Source organism: Triticum urartu, chromosome 1, assembly GCF_003073215.2.
Source record: "Triticum urartu cultivar G1812 chromosome 1, Tu2.1, whole genome shotgun sequence".
NCBI classification, from domain to species: Eukaryota; Viridiplantae; Streptophyta; class Magnoliopsida; order Poales; family Poaceae; genus Triticum; species Triticum urartu.
This window is the reverse complement of record NC_053022.1, coordinates 525,420,860-525,442,468: the sequence shown is the minus strand read 5'-3', so window position 1 is coordinate 525,442,468 and position 21,609 is coordinate 525,420,860. Positions and strand designations below refer to the sequence as shown.

The 21,609-nt window shown below is 45.5% G+C and overlaps 1 pseudogene; it reads left to right on the top strand.

Annotated features, from left to right (window-relative positions):
* Window positions 1-427: 427 nt before the first annotated feature.
* LOC125525418 lies at window positions 428-20,509 on the top strand (annotated as a pseudogene).
* Window positions 20,510-21,609: the final 1,100 nt, after the last annotated feature.

Here is a 21,609-nt window from a genome sequence, read left to right as displayed (position 1 = left end):
CTTTTAGAGATTTCAATACGAACTACATACATATGTATATAAACATATTTTTGAGTGTAGATTCACTCATTTCACTTCATATGTAGTTCTCTAAAAAGACTTATATTTAGGAATCGAGGGAATACATCGCATGCCTGAACTACCCGCTGTTTATCAAATATCTACTGCGCCATTTACTCCTTTTTTTCTAGAATATACGTGCACAAACGACCAAGTCCGCACTATTGGTAGCTTTGCAACCAGCGAGTTGACAAACTAACTCTCAGTCAAGTCAACTGCACTCTTGGTTGTCGCGCCCAACTAAAAGATACTCCTTCTGCAGGGTGCAGGCTCTGTGGCCTGTGTGATGTCTCTACTATACTACTGGCAAGTGTGTGAACCTACGTTAAGGCTAGCTACAAATACGGAGTACTTCTGTAAGCCCACGAGACATCTTGTCCAGCATGTGCGCGCGTAGTAGAATGAGCCAGCGATCAACGGCCGCCCGATGGTCGCAGACACTCCTGCTCAGCCTCACCGCTGCCGCCGTCGGGGTGCTTCGAGTTCACGGCCAGCGAGCGCCTAGTCTCGAAGGTGAGCTTTATAATTGTTAACATCATGGATACTTACATAATTTGTTTCTGGTAGAAATATGATGCAGAGTAGAGTAGTACGTACGTATTGTGTGTTGGTTGTTTTTTGTCAAGTTGACATTCGTGCTCGCGTTGAGCAACACAGGTTTCATCACCATAGACTGCGGCCAGGAGCAGGGCAGCTACACGGACCCCATCACCAAGATACCTGTCACGTCGGACGCCGGCTTCACAGACGCCGGCTACAACTACAACATTTCGGCCGAGTACATGAAGCCACAGGCCCAGCTGGCCAAGACCTACCACACCGTGCGCGGCTTCCCGGACACGGCTCGCGGCTGCTACACCCTGCCGTCCCTCGTGCCGGGGTCCAAGTACCTGATCCGGGCCTTCTTCAGGTACAGCAACTACGATGGGCTCAACAAGCTCCCCATCTTTGATCTCTACCTCGGCGTCAACTTGTGGCGAACGGTGAACATCACCCGGGCCGAGTGGACGGTGCTGGCCGAGGTCATGGCCGTGATCCCGGACGAGTCGGTGCAGGTTTGCCTGGTGAACATCGGCTCAGGGACGCCGTTTATCTCCTCGCTGTCCCTGAGGCCCTTGGAGAACACAATGTATCAGCAGGTGAACGCGACGCAGGGGCTTGGCCTCGTCGACAGACGCAATATGGGCGGCGCGGGTAGCTACCCAATCAGGTGACTCAACACTAGATGGAACAGTGCTAATTTGTTGATCGGGCCAGTCGAGCAACGACTGATTGTTTCTTTTGGTCTTAATGTGTGCTGTGGTCGATCAGGTACCCGGACGATCCATACGACCGGGCCTGGATGCCGCGGAGCAACCCGAATTTGTGGTTGGACATCTCAACAAAGGAGAAGGTCCAAGAGAGTGTGGGCAACCTCCACCTCCATGTGCCGTCCACCGTGATGCAGACCGCTGTCACGGCGCTCAACGGCTCCAAGTACAAGACCGTCGAGGTGTCTTGGGAGACGGAGCTGGACCACGTCCACCCAACGCCCGGGTACAGCACGCATCCTTTGTACTTGGAGACTAACGAACTTTTCCAGTGTACTTCTTCTCCTACAACAGTTACACAGTAAGCTAATGAGAGCATATAATACCCGTTGTAGATGCATTGCCATCCTGTATACCGCCGAGCTGCAGATCCTAGCCGGCAACGACGTGCGCCAGTTCAACATCATCGTCGACGACGGGCCGACTGATCTCCCGCACACGCCTGAGTACCTTGTCACCCACGGTTTTGCGAACATCGAACCTCACAAGTGCTTAAGCCGGTACAACTTCACCGTGACTGCCACGGCCAACTCGACACTGCCACCGATCATCAACGCCTTCGAGTATTTCTCCGTCATCTCTACAGCCAACGTTGGCACAGACATTCAGGACGGTAAATATCTACTGTGCCTCAACTAGTTGCATACATTTTTTTTTGTTCAAAACGAGGGGAAAATCATTGGCCTCTGCATGGAGTGATGCACATAGCCATTAGTTTTATACATGAGATAGATGCCGATTGCTCACTAGGCTTTCCTCGATACAGATAGACATGCTTGTGTGATCTCTGACTTCTACATTTTGTCTTGTTTGTTACCTTGGGTAAAAAAGTTTCTGCTATTCATGGCATCAAGACTAAGTATAGGGTGAAGAGGAATTGGATGGGTGATCCCTGCGCTCCAAAGACTTTTAAATGGGATGGGTTGTCCTGCAGCTATGCTATCTCTGGGCGTCCAAGAATCACAAGAATGTAAGTTTGAATTTAATTCGTGGCCACTCACAAGAAATCAGGAATGACTCTGCATCATCTGAACCATTGTGTGTTCTTAACTACAGAAATATGTCATCTAATGGTTTGAGCGGTGATATATCATCTTATTTCGGCGATCTCAAAGATATCCAGTCCTTGTAAGTAGGAGATTTTAACCCATTTTCACAATGAATTTTCGTAAAGAAGTTCACATATTTGTATGTTTTGCCACCTTTTTTCAGGGATTTGTCATACAACAAATTGAGAGGATCAATTCCTAATGTTCTTTCACAACTACCATCTCTCGTGTTCTTGTAAGCAACATTAAATTATATGTTTTCTTTTAACTAATATCTATTTTGGTGCCAATGTTTCATGCAAACACTATTTGGTCCATCCAGAGATTTGACAGGTAACCAACTTAATGGATCCATCCCCTCCGGGCTTCTAAAGAGAAGTCAAGATGGCACCCTAACTCTAAGGTTAATCCATCATATCGTACATATATCTCCACTGCCATTTAGTTCTCCAATAGTTGCATTGACATTTGCCTGGTCAAAATTGCTAATGGTCTCTTCTTCTTGATAGATACAACAAAAACCCAAACCTTTGCAACAGAAACAGCTCTTGCCAGCATACCAAAACCAAAAAGAATTATAAGCATGCCGTCTATATTGTTGTTCCGATAGTTGCAGTTGCTGTGATTGGAGCACTTGTAGTACTTCTGATTCTCATAGTGAGGAAAAAGAAAGGTGACACACGTCAATAACACTACATCGATAGTTCTGCACTACTGCATCAGTGCAAGCAATAGTGAGTAATAGTGGTTCACTTCTTGAATTTCAAAGGAGCAACAAGGAGGAGCAAAGGACAAGACCATCAACACCTGGACAACCACCGATTCACGTACAAGGAGCTACAGACCATAACAGACAACTTCAAGATAGTACTCGGCCAAGGAGGGTTTGGAACTGTTTATGATGGCTTCTTGCAGGATGGTACTCAAGTGGCAGTGAAGTTGCGGTCTCAATCCTCCAGTCAAGATGTAAGAGAGTTTTTGACAGAGGTAAAGTACTATCAACTAGACATATTAGTTAAGTAAATTTAATCAGCCAATTTTGGAAACTATGACACTTTTCTATTCTTGGTCAGGCTCAGACATTAACGAAGATTCATCACAAGAATCTTGTATCATTAGTTGGTTATTGCAAGGATGGGGTGTATTTGGCTCTTGTCTACGAGCATATGTCTGAAGGAAATCTAGAAAAGAAACTCAGAGGTGTGCTAGTCCGCATGTAAGAAGAGCATATGGACTCTATGTCTCAAGTTCCATAGTACTAATGCCAGACAAACTTATGCAGGGAGAGATTGCAATGATGTACCCTTAACCTGGAGACAGAGGCTTTGCATTGCACTACAATCCGCACAAGGTATACTCATTCCGATATAGAATATTGTATACTTCCTCTAATCTGGAATATGGTGTGCCCTTTGTTATTGTTGATCTTTATGCTTTGCTAAATCTTTACATATGTTGATGTGTGACTGATATATCGTCACTGTCAAATATGATGTGCATGTAGGGCTTGAGTATTTGCACAAGTCGTGCAGCCCGCCCTTCGTGCATCGTGACGTCAAGACATCAAACATCCTACTAAATAAAAATCTTGAGGCCAAAGTTGCCGACTTTGGCTTGATGAAGGCTTTCAATCATGATGACGATACACATATATCCACGGCCCGGGTGATTGGAACACGAGGCTACCTCGCCCCTGAGTAAAAACTGATACCTAACTAATTACAATCTTTTGGTTGCCTGCTTGGCGATTATTTTGCTTAGTATATCCTCATGTGACGTACTCAGATCAACTGTAATGCAAATGCATCTCATACATGTTTTATGTACATACGCAGGTATGCAAGGGCCCTACAATTGAACGAAAAAAGTGATGTATATAGCTTTGGGGTCGTGCTACTGGAGGTAATTACAGGTCAACCCACCATCCTTCAATCTACAGAGGTCATCCATATCGTCCAATGGGCACGTCAACACCTTTCGGGAGGCAACATTAAGGAAGTGGTTGATGCCCGCATGCAAGGTGACTACAATGTGAACAACATGTGGAAGGTCGTGGATCTTGCACTCAAGTGCACCGAGCATGACCCCGTGCAACGGCCCACAATGACTAATGTGGCTTCCCAACTGCAATATTGCCTTGAGTTAGAGGGTGAAAACCAAACTAGACATAATGCTAACACTACCTTCTACACGATGAAAGATAGCTGTGGCGTCCGTGATTTACCGATGATGTAAGGTCATCATCGCATTGACATGGTCACATTATTTGTTGGGATGGCCCAACATGATCATCAGTCCCGCACTCTTGGCGCATCACAAACATTTCATGTATTATTCACTAGGTTTTTTTTAATATTAATCCCATACTTGTTCTTTGTTGACACTAAAAGATTTTCTATTTCATTTTGCCACCTCTCTGTCGAACATGTTTTATTTCATGTTGTTATCATTAGCTAAAACTTAGTCCAAAGTGCTCAAACATGTTCAACTGACCCATGAACTAAGTATTCTAGCAAGTATGGCACAGTTAGTGAATGAGAGCCACAATTTTAACCACTGATTGCTTTGAGCGCAGAAAATCATTCATGTTATTGGAAAAAAGGTTGAAAGTCTTCTTTAGAAATAACAACAAAATTGCACTCCCTTTGTAAACAAATATAAGAGCATTTAGATCACTACTTTAATGATTTAAGCGCTCTTATATTTCCATACAGCGGAAGTAGTTGTCTTACTAGTAAAGTGGTTGACCATATACTTATATATAAATGTACTCTGTACGTCAAGCAAGATCATTTAAGATCTTGAATAGAGAGTACTCCATATACATAGATCCAATGTCGATTCTACTACTAGGAGGGCTTCAATAGGCTTAAGCCTACCCTCCAAAAATCCTATTTCAGGTAAACATACCACTTAACAATTATATTGAGGTGCTTTACATGCAAAAATTGCAATGCATTTGCTAATTAGGCTTAGGAACTTGATGTTTTGAGCCTACCCTCCATTGTCATCAATTGAACAACAAAGTCCTCATGCGACATCACCTCCGCAACACCGCGCTCCACCTTAAATGAGATGTTGTTCCTCTAGCTCTAGACAAACATGTAGTTGTGCTACCACCTCGATCACCGTGGGCTGAGTTAGAGTTTGCGCGGTGCATTTCAGCGTGGCATCAACGGCCTTGCAGACACTATTGATGACATAGTCACCTTGTATACTATTGGTTGCGGGCTGAGTTAGAGCTTGCGCAGTGCATTTCAGCGTGACATCAGCGGCCTTGCATACACTATTGATGACATAGTCACCTTGTATACTATTGGTTGCGGGCTGAGTTAGAGCTTGCGCGGTGCATTTCAGCATGACATCAATGGCCTTGCAGACACTATTGATGACATAGTCACCTTGTATACTATTGGTTGCCCCATGAAAGATGTCACCGACCCATTGGATACTATTGGTTGGTTCTGAGGATTCCAGGATGGGCGGTTGCCCCATTATAACTTCCAATAACACTATGCCAAAGTTGTACATGTTACTTTTCTCGGTTAGTTGCAGGGCCGTTGACGGAGGTGGTCAAGCGGCATGGGCGTCGCAATGACCTTTGCCAACTTTGTGGTGTCCCGGAGTTTGGGGCTCGCATCTTCTTCGCCTACCGTGCTGCCCACTACCTTTGGAGCTTTGTCTGTGAGATTCTGGGCCTGAGTGGGAGGCGGTCTTCTTGTCCGCACGGCGGCGACGGCTGCCACCACCAACTCAGATGCGGCTCTGAAGGCAGGCAGGCGATTGTCGCGCTCGCGCCGGCGGCGGTTCAGGGAGGACGACATGGCGGCCTACGCGGGGGTGAGCGGTGACCGCAACCCCGTTCATCCTGGATGACGCCTTCGTGCGCGGGGCGAGTGGGTTCCAGTGCGGCCGCATGATGCACGGCATGCTCGTCGCCTCCCTCTTCCCCGCCCTCACCGCCTCCAACTTCGTACACTCTCTCTCTCCCTGTCTTTGGCATTCCGTTGAACAGGTGTTTTGCGTGGCGGGTCGATGGGAGCCCGCCTGATTTGACCGGTGCTTCTTCGTGTTGATGCAGCCTGGGGCCGTGTACATGAGCCAGTCGTTCAAGTTCGCGGCGCCGGTGTACGTCGGAGACGAGGTGGTCGCGCAGCTGCAGGCGCTCCATATCAAGGCCGCCGACGCAAGGCACATGTAGTACTACTAGCACCAATTTGCATCTCGTCTTCTTTCTTGCCTTGTTCTTGCTGACAACTAATGGTAATATCTGTTGGGCAGCGTCAAGTTCGCCACCAAGTGCTTCACGGACGATGAGGAGACTCTGGCCATTGACGGCGAGGCCATGGCTTTTCTGCCCACGCTGCAGCTCAGCACAGAGGCGATGGAGTGACATGTTTGTTCATTTGACGCTATCGAAGCAGATGCTACGATCGATCAATTTGGAATGGGGTGATTCTTATCTCATGATGAACCATTTCGCCTTCACAAAAGCTTGAGGCCTTGGGGACATTAGACTGCAATTTTGTTAGTCATGTATATAGTATTGTACCTTGCAGTTTTCCTGTAATGTTATGATTGACAGCAAGAGCAATGATCACTTCAACTTTCTGAGGAAATGAGCACATTCAATGGGCTGGTTGATCATTCTGACTGATCGGAAGAAGCTGCTGCAGCAATCATTGTGCTTGTGATCAGGACATATTGTACATGTTTCCATCAGACTACACACAAATCTGTCCTTGGGTCTTCTGTAAGGGTGGAAAACCCTATTGGTAAATAAATTAATTCGTATGAGTAGCATATCATTTTCGAATCATATCACTAAGGGCATGCATGACCAATGCATAACTCTAGGGTAATGCCGGGCAGGCCATGTAGGATCGGATATCAGGGTGTACCGGGATTCTTGTCAGGAGGCGGGTGCTTGGGAAAAAAAGTGTGGTCCGATGCATAGAACTGAAAAAGTTGAAGTGGAGAGTAGAGATTCATGTGTAGTGAGAGTCTACTTTCTATTCTTTGATGAGGCCTACTAGTAGTAGCTTGCGTTGAAAAGAAAAAATCAATATAAATACCTCAAGCTACTTTTTGTCAGGGGGCATATGCCCCCATTGTACATGCCCTAAGTTGGAATGTAGTTATAACATGCCTATGTTAGCTATATGGACAGATAAATTAAAGATTTCTACTTGCATATATCCTGCAGATATTTGTGCTCTCACTATCTTCAACCCTGACTAGAGGGTGTCGACACTAGGAGCATGCAATATTTGTATTCCGATGGATGGATGGACATATTATTTGTTTGCATCAACTTGTGGCACCACCGCCACATTAACAAGGCAAACAAGTATTAATCTTGATAAACCATAAATCTTACGATTACTTAGAAACCTAATATAATATACCAGCAACAGTTCTTAAATTTCCAATGTGAAGGGTATGATTAAAGTTTTGGCATTTCTCATGCGATAATTTACAGCTGGTAGTTCCGTGAGAGCAATGTTATTTTAATTACAGTAACTGGTTCCAGTAACGGTAGTTTTTTTAGGGATACGGGAGCTTCACGTGGCTTGCATAATGTATCAGGTTTTTTTTCCTTAGTGGATGTTACCATCAGTTTGTTTACCACATTAGCCCAGGGCCGGTCCTGAGATTTTCGGGGCCCGGGGCGAAACTAAAATTCGGGGCCCTTTAATATAACATCAATAGTTACTATTACCAATAAATTTTTTAAATGCATTCAAAATCAATATTTATATCAGATAACTTATATGAATTACCTTCAAAATGTCTTCTAATTCTCGATGCAAATCTATTTTGAGGGGGGTTGATGTCAATCTCAAGCATTAACTTATTTCCGAGTTACCAATATTACTCTTGAAAATTCTGTAAATAGCTTCTCTCCGTGATTCTATAACACTTAGTAGCAAAGCTAGGAACACAGCAGGACTAACTTAATGCATTGAGAAGTTCTCTAATTGCAATAAAAAATGTTATAGTAGAAAGTATATATTTGGCGCTAACATACTTGTTATATAGTCTACTCGAGAACCAAAAATAGACAAGGTTGAAGGTATAAAGGCAAATTCATAAATAAATATCATAACCAGATCTAGTTAAGTTCTCTCAATGGTTTTAGATGACTTAAATATGCAACTATTGTAACCGTGAAAGCACGGCAAAATGATTTTCTCTTCATTCTTTGTAAAGATGACTTCCTACCGTCCTAATTACTTCCATTTTGCGAGGGGAATCTTTGCCATGAGTTCTAGATAACAATTCAATCATTAGAACGCTAGTCATCTTGTATCCATTCATTCGAAGGGATGAAAATTAGTAAACAAACCTTGGCGGAAGCATGTGCAGGCTGCAGACGAGAGGAGAAGCTAATTGTGGGCAGGATCACAGCAGTGGAACCCAGATTGAGGGAAGCCAGACGGGGTCGTGTACTCCTGTGTTTGCAGCGGATCGACGAACTTCAATATGCAGGGTCTGGAAACCTCACGTGGCGGCGTGTGATGGGAACATCGGATTAGGGCTTTTGGATTAGACGGCCTGCTTTTCCGCTGTGTTCCTTTACATTCCCTACGCACAACTACGAGGGCAGTATGAAGCGATACAGATACAATCTCGGCCGTGCACTCGTGCGTCTACTTCAGCATTATCGATCGATCGGGCTGTGCCCTCGCCTGTACACCAGTCTCGAGAAGTTCATGGGCTGGCCTGCGTACTTGGTCGGGAGGGGGCCCCTGGATGTTGGGGGCCCGGGGCGGCCGCCCCCCCCCCCCCCCCCCCCCCCCCCCCCCCCCTCAGGGCCGGCCCGCGTGTTGTAAGACATTGACCACTTGAGGTCATGTTCGTAAGCGATGCGGTACTAGAGCAACTCCAACGATGGAAGAGAGCAAGCTCGTCTATGCGCGAGTGCGTGGATTTCTGCTACTGAATTCAATATGCGGGCCTGTAGTATCGTTGGTTACAACCAGTACCGTATTGATGTGTACCACTACAATACGTGCTCTAACTATGTTTGACTATGGTACAACCACGTTCAAATCTCCGCACCATTGGACCGTAGCGAGCTATCCGGTAGAAACCGGTTCCGCTAGAATTTCTTTTCGCTCTCGGCAACACACCGTGCAAACTTCCTCTTGCGTCGTCAGGCGTACGTGGTCAATCATGGTGGTGTTGACGTGATCAGCTGATCATTATTAAGCTCCCTCGCTCGCTCGCTAGTGGACCGAGTTGGCTTTGTTAGTCGTCTATCTAGGATTCTAGATCTTCTTAGTTTACGTCTGGGCATATACACTGAAGCATTGGACGCCTAAAGTCAAATGCAAATGCATGTTACGCTCCACTAACTGCCCTTGCATGTGCAATGGAGCAATCACCGGCGGCAAGTCGTCCATGGCTGCTGCTTCTCTGCCTCGCCGTCGCCGCCACCGGCGGCGTACTCCAGGCTCGCGCCCAGCTTGACAGCAAAGGTATGCTCAAAACTTCAGCACCCTTTACTATGGCCGCACGCACGCGCCATTAACGGCTGCATGTAATGTACGTATTGCAGGTTTCATAAGCGTAGACTGCGGACTACCGGGGAAAAGGCGAGCTACGTGGACGGCGGCACCAAGCTATCATACGTCTCCGACGCCGGGTTCATCGATGATACCGCCGGCGCCAACCACAACATCTCGGGCCAGTACATTCGACCGCAGCTCTCGCGGCGCTACCACGACGTGCGCAGCTTCCCTGATGGCACGCGCAACTGCTACACACTCCGGTCCCTCGTGTCCGGTCGCAAGTACCTCGTCCGCGCGGCCTTCATGTACGGCGACTACGATGGCCTCGGCAGGCTGCCGGTCTTCGACCTCCACCTCGGCGTCAACTACTGGCACACCGTCAACGTCTCGACGCCCGGAATCGAAGTGACGGCGGAGGCCATCGTGGTCGTTCCGGACAACTTCGTGTAGGTCTGCCTGGTGAACACCGGCGCCGGAACGCCGTTTGTCTCCACGCTAGAGCTGAGGCCGCTGAAGATGAAGTTCTACCCGCAGGCGAACCTGACGCAGGGCCTCGTCCTCGACGTCAGGCTCAACGCCGGCCCGACAGGTGCGACCGACATCGTCAGGTGAGCAAAAAATCTTGATCTGCTTAATTTCCTCTCCAAAGTATACCAATCAGTCACAAGCGTGGTTGACCACTTGACCATCAGGTACCCAGAAGATCCGCATGACCGAGTATGGCTCCCTTGCGTCACTGCGAGAGAGTGGAAAGAAATATCGACGACGAAGCAGGTGGACAGCGCCGACGACGACTACGAGGCGTTCATACCGCTCAATGCCTCCATGAACCTCGAGTTCACGTGGGACCCTGATCCTCGACCTCACGATCCTTCGCCGGGATACTTCATGATCATGCATTTCTCCGAGCTGCAGCTCCTTCCAAGCGACGCCCTGCGCCAGTTTGACATCAACATCAACGGCGTGAGGTTGTCCGAAGACATTAGGCTATTCTACCTTGGTGTCGTGGAATTGTCATGGCAGATGTTCTTAGTGTCAGGACTTAGTCGCGAGGCCAACGCATCTATATGATAGCTTGAGAGGGGTTGAGCGGGACGAGAGACGCGATGTTTTACCCAGGTTCGGCCCCTCACGGTGAAGGTAAAAACCTACATCCTGCTTTATTGATATTGATGATGATGATCACGGTTACAAGAGTGCTCTATCTTGAGAGCTATTGTCTAAACCTAACTTGTCCAACTTGCCAACTTGTGGAACTTGTGAATCTTGTCCTCTTTTGGAGAGCCCTGCCCCTCTTTATATATGTTGGAGGGGCGGGTTACATGTGTAGTCCTATTAAGTTTAGGACTAGTCTATCTCTAATACAAACCGGATACAAGTCCTGGTTTTAACTCCTTGTAAGGTAAATATTCCTCATGCCTTTCCTCTTGAACCGGCCCACCATTAAACGTGAACCGGCCTTCTGGGTCTTGGGCCTTGTCATCCGTCTGTCCCGCACGCCGGATCACTAGTGAGTCATAATGACCAGGTGGGTTGCTTGTAAACCACCAGGTCAGGGCGGGTCGCCAGTAACTCGCCAAGTGTCAGCGGGGTCTTCAGATAATCCGCCAAGTCCGGCCGGGTTAACTTCCGGGCGGTTTACACCGCGGGGTATATCCCCGACATTAGCCCCCAAGTTTAGCTTGGATTTATTCATGGTAAACTTATGCTGCAAAATAAACACAAGAACAAATTTGACAGGTTATACTCCGGGTTAAGAATTTTTGTAAACCGGTACCTGATCATCCTTAAGTCCTTGTTATTTCCTCCTTCTGGGAAATCCGGGTCAACAGACCAGCTTCATAATCAATTTGCCGACATTGGTTTGTCACAGAGAAATATTGTGAAGAATAACTCCTTTGACTCAGCTCCCAAAGCGCCGGTTTAAGAAATATGGGTCTTGAAATACTTATCTGATATTCAGCCGGTTTGAAGATGTAAAACTTGCCGGTTTAATATTACCAAAGTGGCCAGTTTATAAATATTGATGGCGTCGGGTCATAATCGTTGTCGACACCGGGTCATGTAATTGATCTTCCTGATTTGCTCAAAACTGATAAAATGAAGATGTTCCTCCTTTATATGCATAATACCTGTAGCCCCCAAGTCTTAAGAGGAGAACATAGTGATAACTTAAGACTTGCTCCAATAAGTGTTTCAACCTTGAAGAAATCCGATTAGTTCATCTCAATCATATAAACTGAATACTCCATATATGTAGCCCCCAAGTGTCGGGTTGTCATGCTTGCAGCAACTTGGGACTTGTAATTTGCTTATAAAAACTTCAATCAGTGTAACCCCCAAGGGCCGGGTCATTATGCAATAATGAGCAGGGACTTTGTAAATATAAGCATGTAGATTTTAGTAGTGATGTGTAGTCCCCAAGGGCCGGCTTTAGTAAGATAATACTTGAACCGGGACTTGATATATACTTCAATGAAAATAACATCTTATAATGTAGCTTCCATCGTAGGGCTTGAACCCACGTCCACAAGGTTAAGAGCTTTGTGCTTTACCAACTGAGCAGTGGATCCTTCAATATTTATGGATGAAAACTTGTGTACCTTGAATTGTTGACAGGAGCAATTGGTAGCCCCCAAGGGCCGGCTCATTATAATATGATGAGTCGGGTCTTCAATAAGACTAGTAAAAATGACTTTGCATTAGGCCCCAAGTGTCATGGTGCATGCTTGCAGCGACATGAGACTTGCATGTAATCTCAATTTGAATAATGTAGCCCCTAAGTGTCGGGTTGTAAGCCTGCAACGACTCGGGACTATTCCTTTCATTGTAGAATAAATCATATCCTTTGATAAAATAATAGCCATTGCGCTAAAGCGACTTTGAAAACTCGATAATACCGGTTATTAATAACCATAAAAATCCAGCCATGTTGGCTATTCAAGATAATATAATCCGGTGAAAACCTTATTCATTCAATATCATAATGAAAATTCAGCCAAGTTTGGCTATTTGAATAATATAACCCAATGATTTATAAGCGCATGATTCCAATGGCGCAATCCAAATATATATATACTGGCGACTTATAGTCCAAAGCTAGGCCGGTTTAACAAACCTGTTTCTGCATACAACAAGTTTAAAGTGTCCTGACGGTTTACCGCCGGACGGGTCATAATGCCCAACATATAACCCGGGTTTATAACCAAGGCTGCACTTAAGAATAATCAAATATGAAATATATCATACCTGTGACATTGAATCACATTGTTGGCTTTATCAACTTTTTGTAGTAAGGGTGATAACCCAAATCTTGAGTACTGATAACTCCTTTCATATTGTGCCGGTTTATGATAAAACCGTGCCGGGGTGTGATAAACACCAGTTTACTCCATAATAGGATGGTAACAGGAAATCAAACCGGGCAGATAGTCTCCGGATTAAGATTTGACCGTGTTCCGTCAATTTGTAATTGACAGTTTGGGCCGGTTTAAAACTTTGTCGGTTTAAAAACGCAACAAAAATAAAAGAAACAGTTATCAAGGAAAATATTGAAGCAAAGGCAATGATAAAACCATTTGCAAAAAGAGGCTTATTTGAGCTGATCAGATGGCGTTACCATGGTCGGACATGACCAAGCTCCCGATAGATGTAGCTATGGTTCAAGTCAGTCAGGTCCCCAAATGAAACCGTAGCATTTATGCCGATCAAGTGGCATGGCAATGGTTCGGGTTCGACCAAGCCCCCAAGTGATTCTGTGGCCTTAGGCCGATCAAGAGGCATGACTGGTTCAGACGTGACCAAGCCCCCAAGTGATCTGATGGCTCTCGCCTATCAAGAGGTGTTGCATTGGTTCGGACACGACCAAGCCCCCAAGTGATATAACATGATGCTTTTGAAAAGCTGACTCAAGGGGTAAACTGGAGGCCGCTTTAGAACAACTCCGTGTAACCACACATGATGTAAAAGAACAGAGACCCCGCTTTATGAAGCAGAAGCCCCCATGTGATGAATAATATGTCAGGCCAGTAAGGCGGGATACCCATGCTTGAACCGCGCATCATGGCAGCAGGTCCTCTTTGACAATTTTTAACTTTTTTGCAAGAGATAAATTCTTCTTGAACCGGGATCTTGAACCGGATATTGAAAGCTTCAAAGCTTTGTGGGAGACATCTTTCCCTTGAACCGGATTTCAAACCGGAATCTTCATTTTTAGCCGGAAATTTTCTGACGGCCTTTAAACTCGAACTTGCGAGAAGTTAATTCCTTTTTGAACCGGAAATTCTTAAACCGGATTTGAGAGCTTCAGAGCTTTGTCGGAGAACAAATTTCCCTTGTACTGGATTGTAAACCGGATATTTGAGAGCTGCAGTCAGACTGACTTCCCTTGAGCCGGATTTTAAACCGGAATCTTTTCTGGATCCTCTTCGTTGAGCCGGGATTTTGTAACTGTCATATACTTTCTAAACCGGAAATTTTCTGACGGCCTTTAAACTTTCATCAATATAATAGTAGCCTCCGGGACCGGGTTATCCTTTCCTCCATCGTCCTGGGGTTCTTAAATTTGCTGAAACTGGTAAGATTCACTGAGTCATGTCATCGTAGCCCCCGAGTCTCAAAGGTGACTCGAGGAGTTGGCTTGAGACTCTCCATATTTGACCGTGATATAAACCGGCATAACTTGTATATCATTGGCGTTGATAGCACGATGTGAATCCATAGAAGGTTGAGGTGACTGCGGCGGGTTGCAAATGATCCCATATGAGCCGTGTCAGCAACTCGGCCAATGGTTTCTTCCAACCGGCGATTTGAAGTTAATCAAAACTGTAGTAGCGGCGACTTGTGCGCCTGCCCATTGAACCATCCAGTGCAAACGGCGGTTTGATGATAGTTTGTCTCCAATTTGAAAGAAAACCGGGCTACCCAAGCTGTGACTTGCTCATACCCAATAAACAGCTCATGCAGACAGGTGCAGCCCGGTATGTTGATGTAGACCAGGTCGCGAGAGACGGACGACAAAAGCGACCGCAACATCAGAGGCAGCTCGGATAGATGAATCGGTCGTGGCATTGTAAACCGGTGCGGACGGGGAAGATCGGCACCGGTGTTGTAAACCGGCACGGACGGGCGAGTTAATCGCAGGCGTGGTCCCGACAAGCTGATGTAAACCCACGGTATAAACCACGTTTACAATGAATAATTATCCTTACAGCCCAAAGTAATTGTTCTTTTGACAAAAAACAATACGTTTCATAAATGGATTTAGATAGATGTCACCTGATATGTTAGGCCAGAATTTATCCGCCGCTATGAAGCTAAAATCAACTACCGATAAGTCACCCGCAGAAGCAAACAGATGAACCGGCCGCGGCGTTTGTAAGCCGGTGCGAACGGGTGAGTTGGCCGTGGCGTGGTAAGGCGGTGCGGACGGACGAGTTGGCCCCGACGCTGATGAAGCGGGGGGCGGCGACTTGCCCATGTAGCCGTCCAGCAGCATGGCACGGACCAACCCTCGTAATATTATGCAGTGCCGGTAGGCTGGCTTGTCGCAGGTACCACGAGGCACATAGTACGCCGCGCTCCCGTCAGTCTCCATGATTTGATTGATGTGACTCTGAATCACTGATCCGTTTTGCAGCAGCACATTGCTCCTGGACCGCGGCGGCACCCACGGGTCAATGATAGTGGGGTCAACGGAAGCAGAGGCGACCCAGCGCGCGCCGGTTCAATGCACAGCAGCGGCGATAGTAGGGCCCTGGCCGGCTTACAGCAAAGGTGAGACCGCTCACGACGAGGACGATTTGATGCAGCGGACAGACTTTGACAGTGGTGTCTCTCTGAACAGTAATGGTGGATATGCATGGTACTCTCGAGCCACTGCTGAGCTTGCTTCATTCGTATATACAAGAAAAAACGTGGCCGCAATGGCAGAGGCGACACGGCCGCTGAGGTGGCAAATCCGGCTCCCTTGACAGCTCTTGCTTTCCATATTTCTATCTTCCTCAATCCGTGTGTGTGTTAGGCAATTGTACGAGAGAATAAAACAGATCCAATAGTATCAATAATACTAATCTGATCTTCATTACGTACTAGTGGAAGTACTTTTAGAGTTGATTTGTCCTCCACGCTCAAAATAGCAGGAGCAACAGTTGATTTCCTCGGGACTTGTAGCTTGAGATCTATGTGGAGCAGCAATATTCCGGCCGATTGGACTGCTTCTTGTCGATATAGTAGCAATCGGACCCGGCCACTGATCCTGCAGCGGAAACTGCTAATAGCTTCGGTTAACTGCAGTAGTATTTTGGCTTCGGCGGAAAAAATCTCCTCTCGATCTCGGCGAGTTATGGTAGTTGCACTGATGCAACCCTAATTTTCTCTCGGTCTTAAATATTGAATACGCCGTTTTGACCAATTGACAGGTCTTGACGGATTGGTACTGCTGCCTCCGTTTAGACCATAAGTCGTACGTACGGATATGATCTGCGGTGAAAAAACTCCTTCGCCTCAGGAACAGGCTCCAAAATTTGATCTGGCGTCGGATCGTCGGATCACAAGCACATGCCGTGCCGCGCCATGCAACCCTAACTTTTGATGTAAATCTTTTCCAAACCGGCTCTTCTTCATCGAAAAAATTGCGAACTTCTCGATCCATGAGAAAGATCCCTCCAAGAACTCAACATCACCGTGCGCAGGCCCCACGGTGGGCGCCAACTGTCGTGAAATTGTCACGGCAGATGTCCTTAGTGTCAGGACTTAGTCGCGAGGCCAACGCATCTATGTGATAGCTTGAGAGGGGTTGAGCGGGACGAGAGACGCGATGTTTTACCCAGGTTCGACCCCTCATGGTGGAGGTAAAAGCCTACATCCTGCTTCATTGATATTGATGATGATGATCACGGTTACAAGAGTGCTCTATCTTGAGAGCTATTGTCTAAATCTAACTTGTCCAACTTGTGGAACTTGTGAATCTTGTCCCCTTTTGAAGAGCCCTGCCCCTCCTTATATATGTTGGAGGGGCAGGTTACATGTGTAGTCCTATTAGGATTAGGACTAGTCTATCTCTAATACAAACCGGATACAAGTCCTGGTCTTAACTCCTTGTAAGGTAATATTCTTCATGCCTTTCCTCTTGAACCGGCCCACCATTAAACGTGAACTGGCCTTCTGGGTCTTGGGCCTTGTCATCCGTCTGTCCCGCACGCCGGATCACCAGTGAGTCATAATGACCAGGTGGGTTGCTTGTAAACCGCCAGGTCAGGGCGGGTCGCCAGTAACTCGCCAAGTGTCAGCGGGGTCTTCAGATAATCCGCCAAATCCGGCCGGGTTAACTTCCGGGCGGTTTATACCGCGGGATATATCCCCGACACTTGGGGTCGGTGTCATCTACAATGAAAAGCCCTATCGGGACAGTAACTACAACATCTCCATCAACGCCACCGCCAACTCGACATTGCCGCCAATCCTCAACGCCCTTGAGTTGTTCTCCATCATGTCGATGACAAACTTTGGCACGGACTCCGGGGACGGTACGTACATATGCAAACAAATGACACAAGCATATGAGTTAGCTGATGCTTTCCTCCTTGCCAAATTGGAATGCATACGATTTTTTATATAGAAAACAAACATTTAAATCAAATGGTATTGTAAATGTTGATATGTTTTATTAACTTGGTCCACGTCTACAAAGTTTCACACTGAAAAAATTATATGCACTATAGAGCAAGGATGGAGTGTTTATTAAGCTGTTAATAATATGGGGTTAAGTCGCTTGTGCTACTAAAAGAATGGGTGTGGTTAACTGTAGTATCTGCCATCACGACGATCAAGGCGAAGTATCATGTGCTGAAAAACTGGATGGGTGACCCGTGCTCTCCCAAGATTATGGCCTGGGAAAAGTTGATGTGCAGCTACGACATTGTCACCCGTCCAAGGATCAGAAGCGTGTCAGTTTTTCAGATCTATACATTATATTGACCTATCACTTATGTTCATATATACGAGAAAAGCATGAATTATCGCATGTCAAGGTTATTATATGCAGTCAAATTGATCCAATTGATATTTGCTCTCTGTAGAAACCTGTCTTCCAGTGGTCTGAATGGTGACATATCATCGTCTTTCGCGAATCTAAAGGCTCTCCAGTACTTGTATGTTCAGAGTTTGGGTCTCTTTGGCCTTCGTTTGTAGTTTAAAGAGATGAAATACGGTAAAAGGAATATTGATACAAGTCCATATCTTGCACTCTGCTTGTAGGGATCTGTCAAACAACAATTTGACAGGCACAATTCCAGATACTCTTTCACAATTACCTTTGTTGAAGATTTTGTAAGTCTGGCAACTACTGTTCAATTGTGCTTTTTTTCCTTACATTACTCCCACTCCTGCAAATTATATTTTTTTTCCTTCAGAGATCTGTCAGGAAATCAGCTCAGTGGCTCGATTCCCTCTGGATATCTCAAAAGAATTCAAGATGGCTCCCTAAATGTAAGGTTGTTAATTTACCCATAAATTATCCCGATTCTTCTTGCATGATACTTGATGAATTTCATTGATTAAATTTTTAATATTGTTTAGTAGATATGGCAACAACTCAAACCTTTGCACCAATGCCAATTCATGTCGACCTGCTAAAATGAAGAGCAAGCTGCCCATATACATTGGTGCCCCTGCAGTCGTCATTGTGGTGATAGTATCAGTGGCACTAACACTCTTTTGCTTGTTGAGACGAAAAAATCCAGGTGAGACTTTGGCATATGAGCCAATCAATTATTGATATATGTTTCCACATCAAATAGTACTAATGTTAATCATTAAATTCCCCACATACAAAAAGGATTAATGAAAAACTCCGTAAAGCCACAAAATGAAACGAGAAACGATGGGGACACATCACTTGGACTTGAGACTCGTCAATTCACGTACAATGAACTTGAGAGGATAACGAACAACCTTCAACAAGTGTTGGGAAAGGGAGGATTCGGTTATGTCTATGATGGCTTCCTGGAGGATGGCACTCAGGTGGCGGTAAAGATACGGTCTGAGTCTTCCAACCAAGGTGACAAGGAATTCCTAGCAGAGGTACAATTTATTATCTCACTGCACTTGCATTCCTCCTTGTCGTTTAATTCACTTATATTTCGAAGTCCTTATATTGCTTTAAATGTAAAATATAAAATATCAAGGTACATTTAACATAGTTTACTTTGTTTAAAAAATTTAAGTTTCTTGACATAGATTTTTACTATAAAACGATATCTATGAACTCATGTCTTCATCCCTACTTGTTCAGGTTCAAATTTTAACCCGGATTCATCACAAGAACCTTGTCTCCTTGATTGGTTTCTGCAAGGATGGGGAGCACATGGCACTTGTTTACGAGTTCATGTCAGAGGGAACTCTGCAAGATCACATTGTAGGTACGCAAGTTGTTTAACGAAATATATTCAGCTGCTAGAAGGTGACTGGTGTAGCGTAAAGCACTGTGAGCTGATAGAGTGTACATGTTGTTTATCTATTGAATCGTCTGAATAACTGATTGGTCACAATGTCGGCCTGTATGTAGGAGGAGACCGTAACGCAAGATGCTTAACCTGGAGACAGACTTAAAATTGCAGTTGAATCCGCACAAGGCAAACACTTATATTGCACCTTTTGTTTCTTTATCGAAAAAAGCACTTAAATGCATAGTCGGCAACTACTTTTGCCAAATGATTGTTTTTTTAATCCTCAGTGTTCATATACAGGACTGGAGTACCTACATAAGGGGTGCAATCCACCTTTGATTCACAGGGATGTGAAGGCCACGAACATCTTATTGAACACGAGGTTGGAGGCCAAGATCGCCGATTTTGGATTATCGAAAGCTTTCAATCGCGACAATGAAAGCCAGGTGTCCACAAATGTGATCGTTGGCACACGCGGATATATGGATCCAGAGTAAGCCAACTCCTTCCACCATGCTCCAAAATCTTTCTATAGCGTTCCGTGCTCTGAGTATTTGGTGGAGCTGAAACATTTGCTTAGGTACCAGACAACAGGGAGGCCGACAACCAAGAGTGATGTGTATAGCTTTGGCGTCGTGCTATTGGTGCTTGTCACGGGAAAGCCACCCACCTTGCATAACCCACGAAGCGTCGGCATCATTGAGTGGGTGCAACAACGGTTATCGAAAGGCAACATCGAAGGCGTGGTGGATGTGCGCATGCACGGTGACCACGACATCAATAGTATGTGGAAGGCCGCTGATATCGCCCTCAAGTGCACTGCACATGCGTCGGTGCGGCGCCCCAACATGACCGATGTTGTGCTGCAACTACAGGAGTGCCTCAAGCTAGAGGAGGACCACATCGGCAGCAACTCCAACAACAACTTCTACACTGGCATCAGCAGCAACGACCTAAGCATGAGAAATGATTCTTACCCTACTAACCAGTCCACGAATGTGAGCCAGAGCAGCACTTCATTTGAAAAAGAACATAATTTTGGGAGGGTGCCAACAATTGACAACGGTCCTGCTGCCCGATAAGCAAGACTTTGTTGATCATGTACCGACGCCAACTGGTTATCTATGTTGGAGTTGCCGTGTGAAATCATTGTAATCATTTTCTTTGTGGTATCTCCGTGTTTATTGATGTTATGTGACCAAGTTTTCCACTAAAAATTGTATATTAAACCAGTAACTTATTGAATTGCTGAATCTAATTATAGACTTTCATGAAATCAAAGTCAAAAAATACAAATTGTGATCTTGATTGTGTGTTGATCGAATTTCTTCTTGTAGATATACTATTAACTTAACCCCTTGTTTCGATATCTCGCAGTTGGATAACCACCGGACAAGAGCTAGCTTTATTAAGCGAAGCTTTTTCTGCCAATATGGTGATCTTCTTCTCCTTCTCCTTCTCCTTCTCCACAGACAAAGCTAATTTACATATCTTCACCAACTCATTTCTAAGAACAGTTTCAACTCTCTCAACGGAACATTCTAAATTATCAGTAACATCTCAACCAAAAGAATACATGTATATTGGCATTGTAAATTTTGATTGCTGTATATACAAGAGCACAAGCTCACCGGACAAGAAATTGCCACCTTGCAATAACCAACAAAGAGCAAATTACATGTAGCAGGTAACCAACGACAGAGTTGACGGGGGATCGACTCGGGACTCCGGAGTAAACAGTTACCCTGTAAGAGCTGATTAAAGGGCGCCCAATTGAGTAAATTGGCGTCCTAGCCGGCCAGATTGCCTCTACTTGTTGTTTGTCTCAAGCATGGTCCCAAATCAATTGCATGTGTGCCTCAAGTCTCAACTGCATAGCGTGTCTCGTAAACCAGCCTGTGGTTGAATGGTTAGGAGGACAGTGGTATCGCCAATCCATCAGGGTTCAAGTCTTAGATTTGTCATTGATGCTCACGTTATTTACGGATTTATTTCAGGCTTCTGAGGTGTTCATAAGTATAGGGTGTCCATGTGTGCATTCATAGGGATGAGCGTATACTTACGTATATGAGCGACTTTGATTGTACTGTGTTAAAAAAACTACATAGCGTGTCTCAGCTACATAGCGTTTGTCAAGTGCATCGTTTACTTCAATTTTCTACTACACAATAAACGAACACAAACGTGCTGACAAACCAACCCTGCATCAAGTCAGTCGTCTACTAAG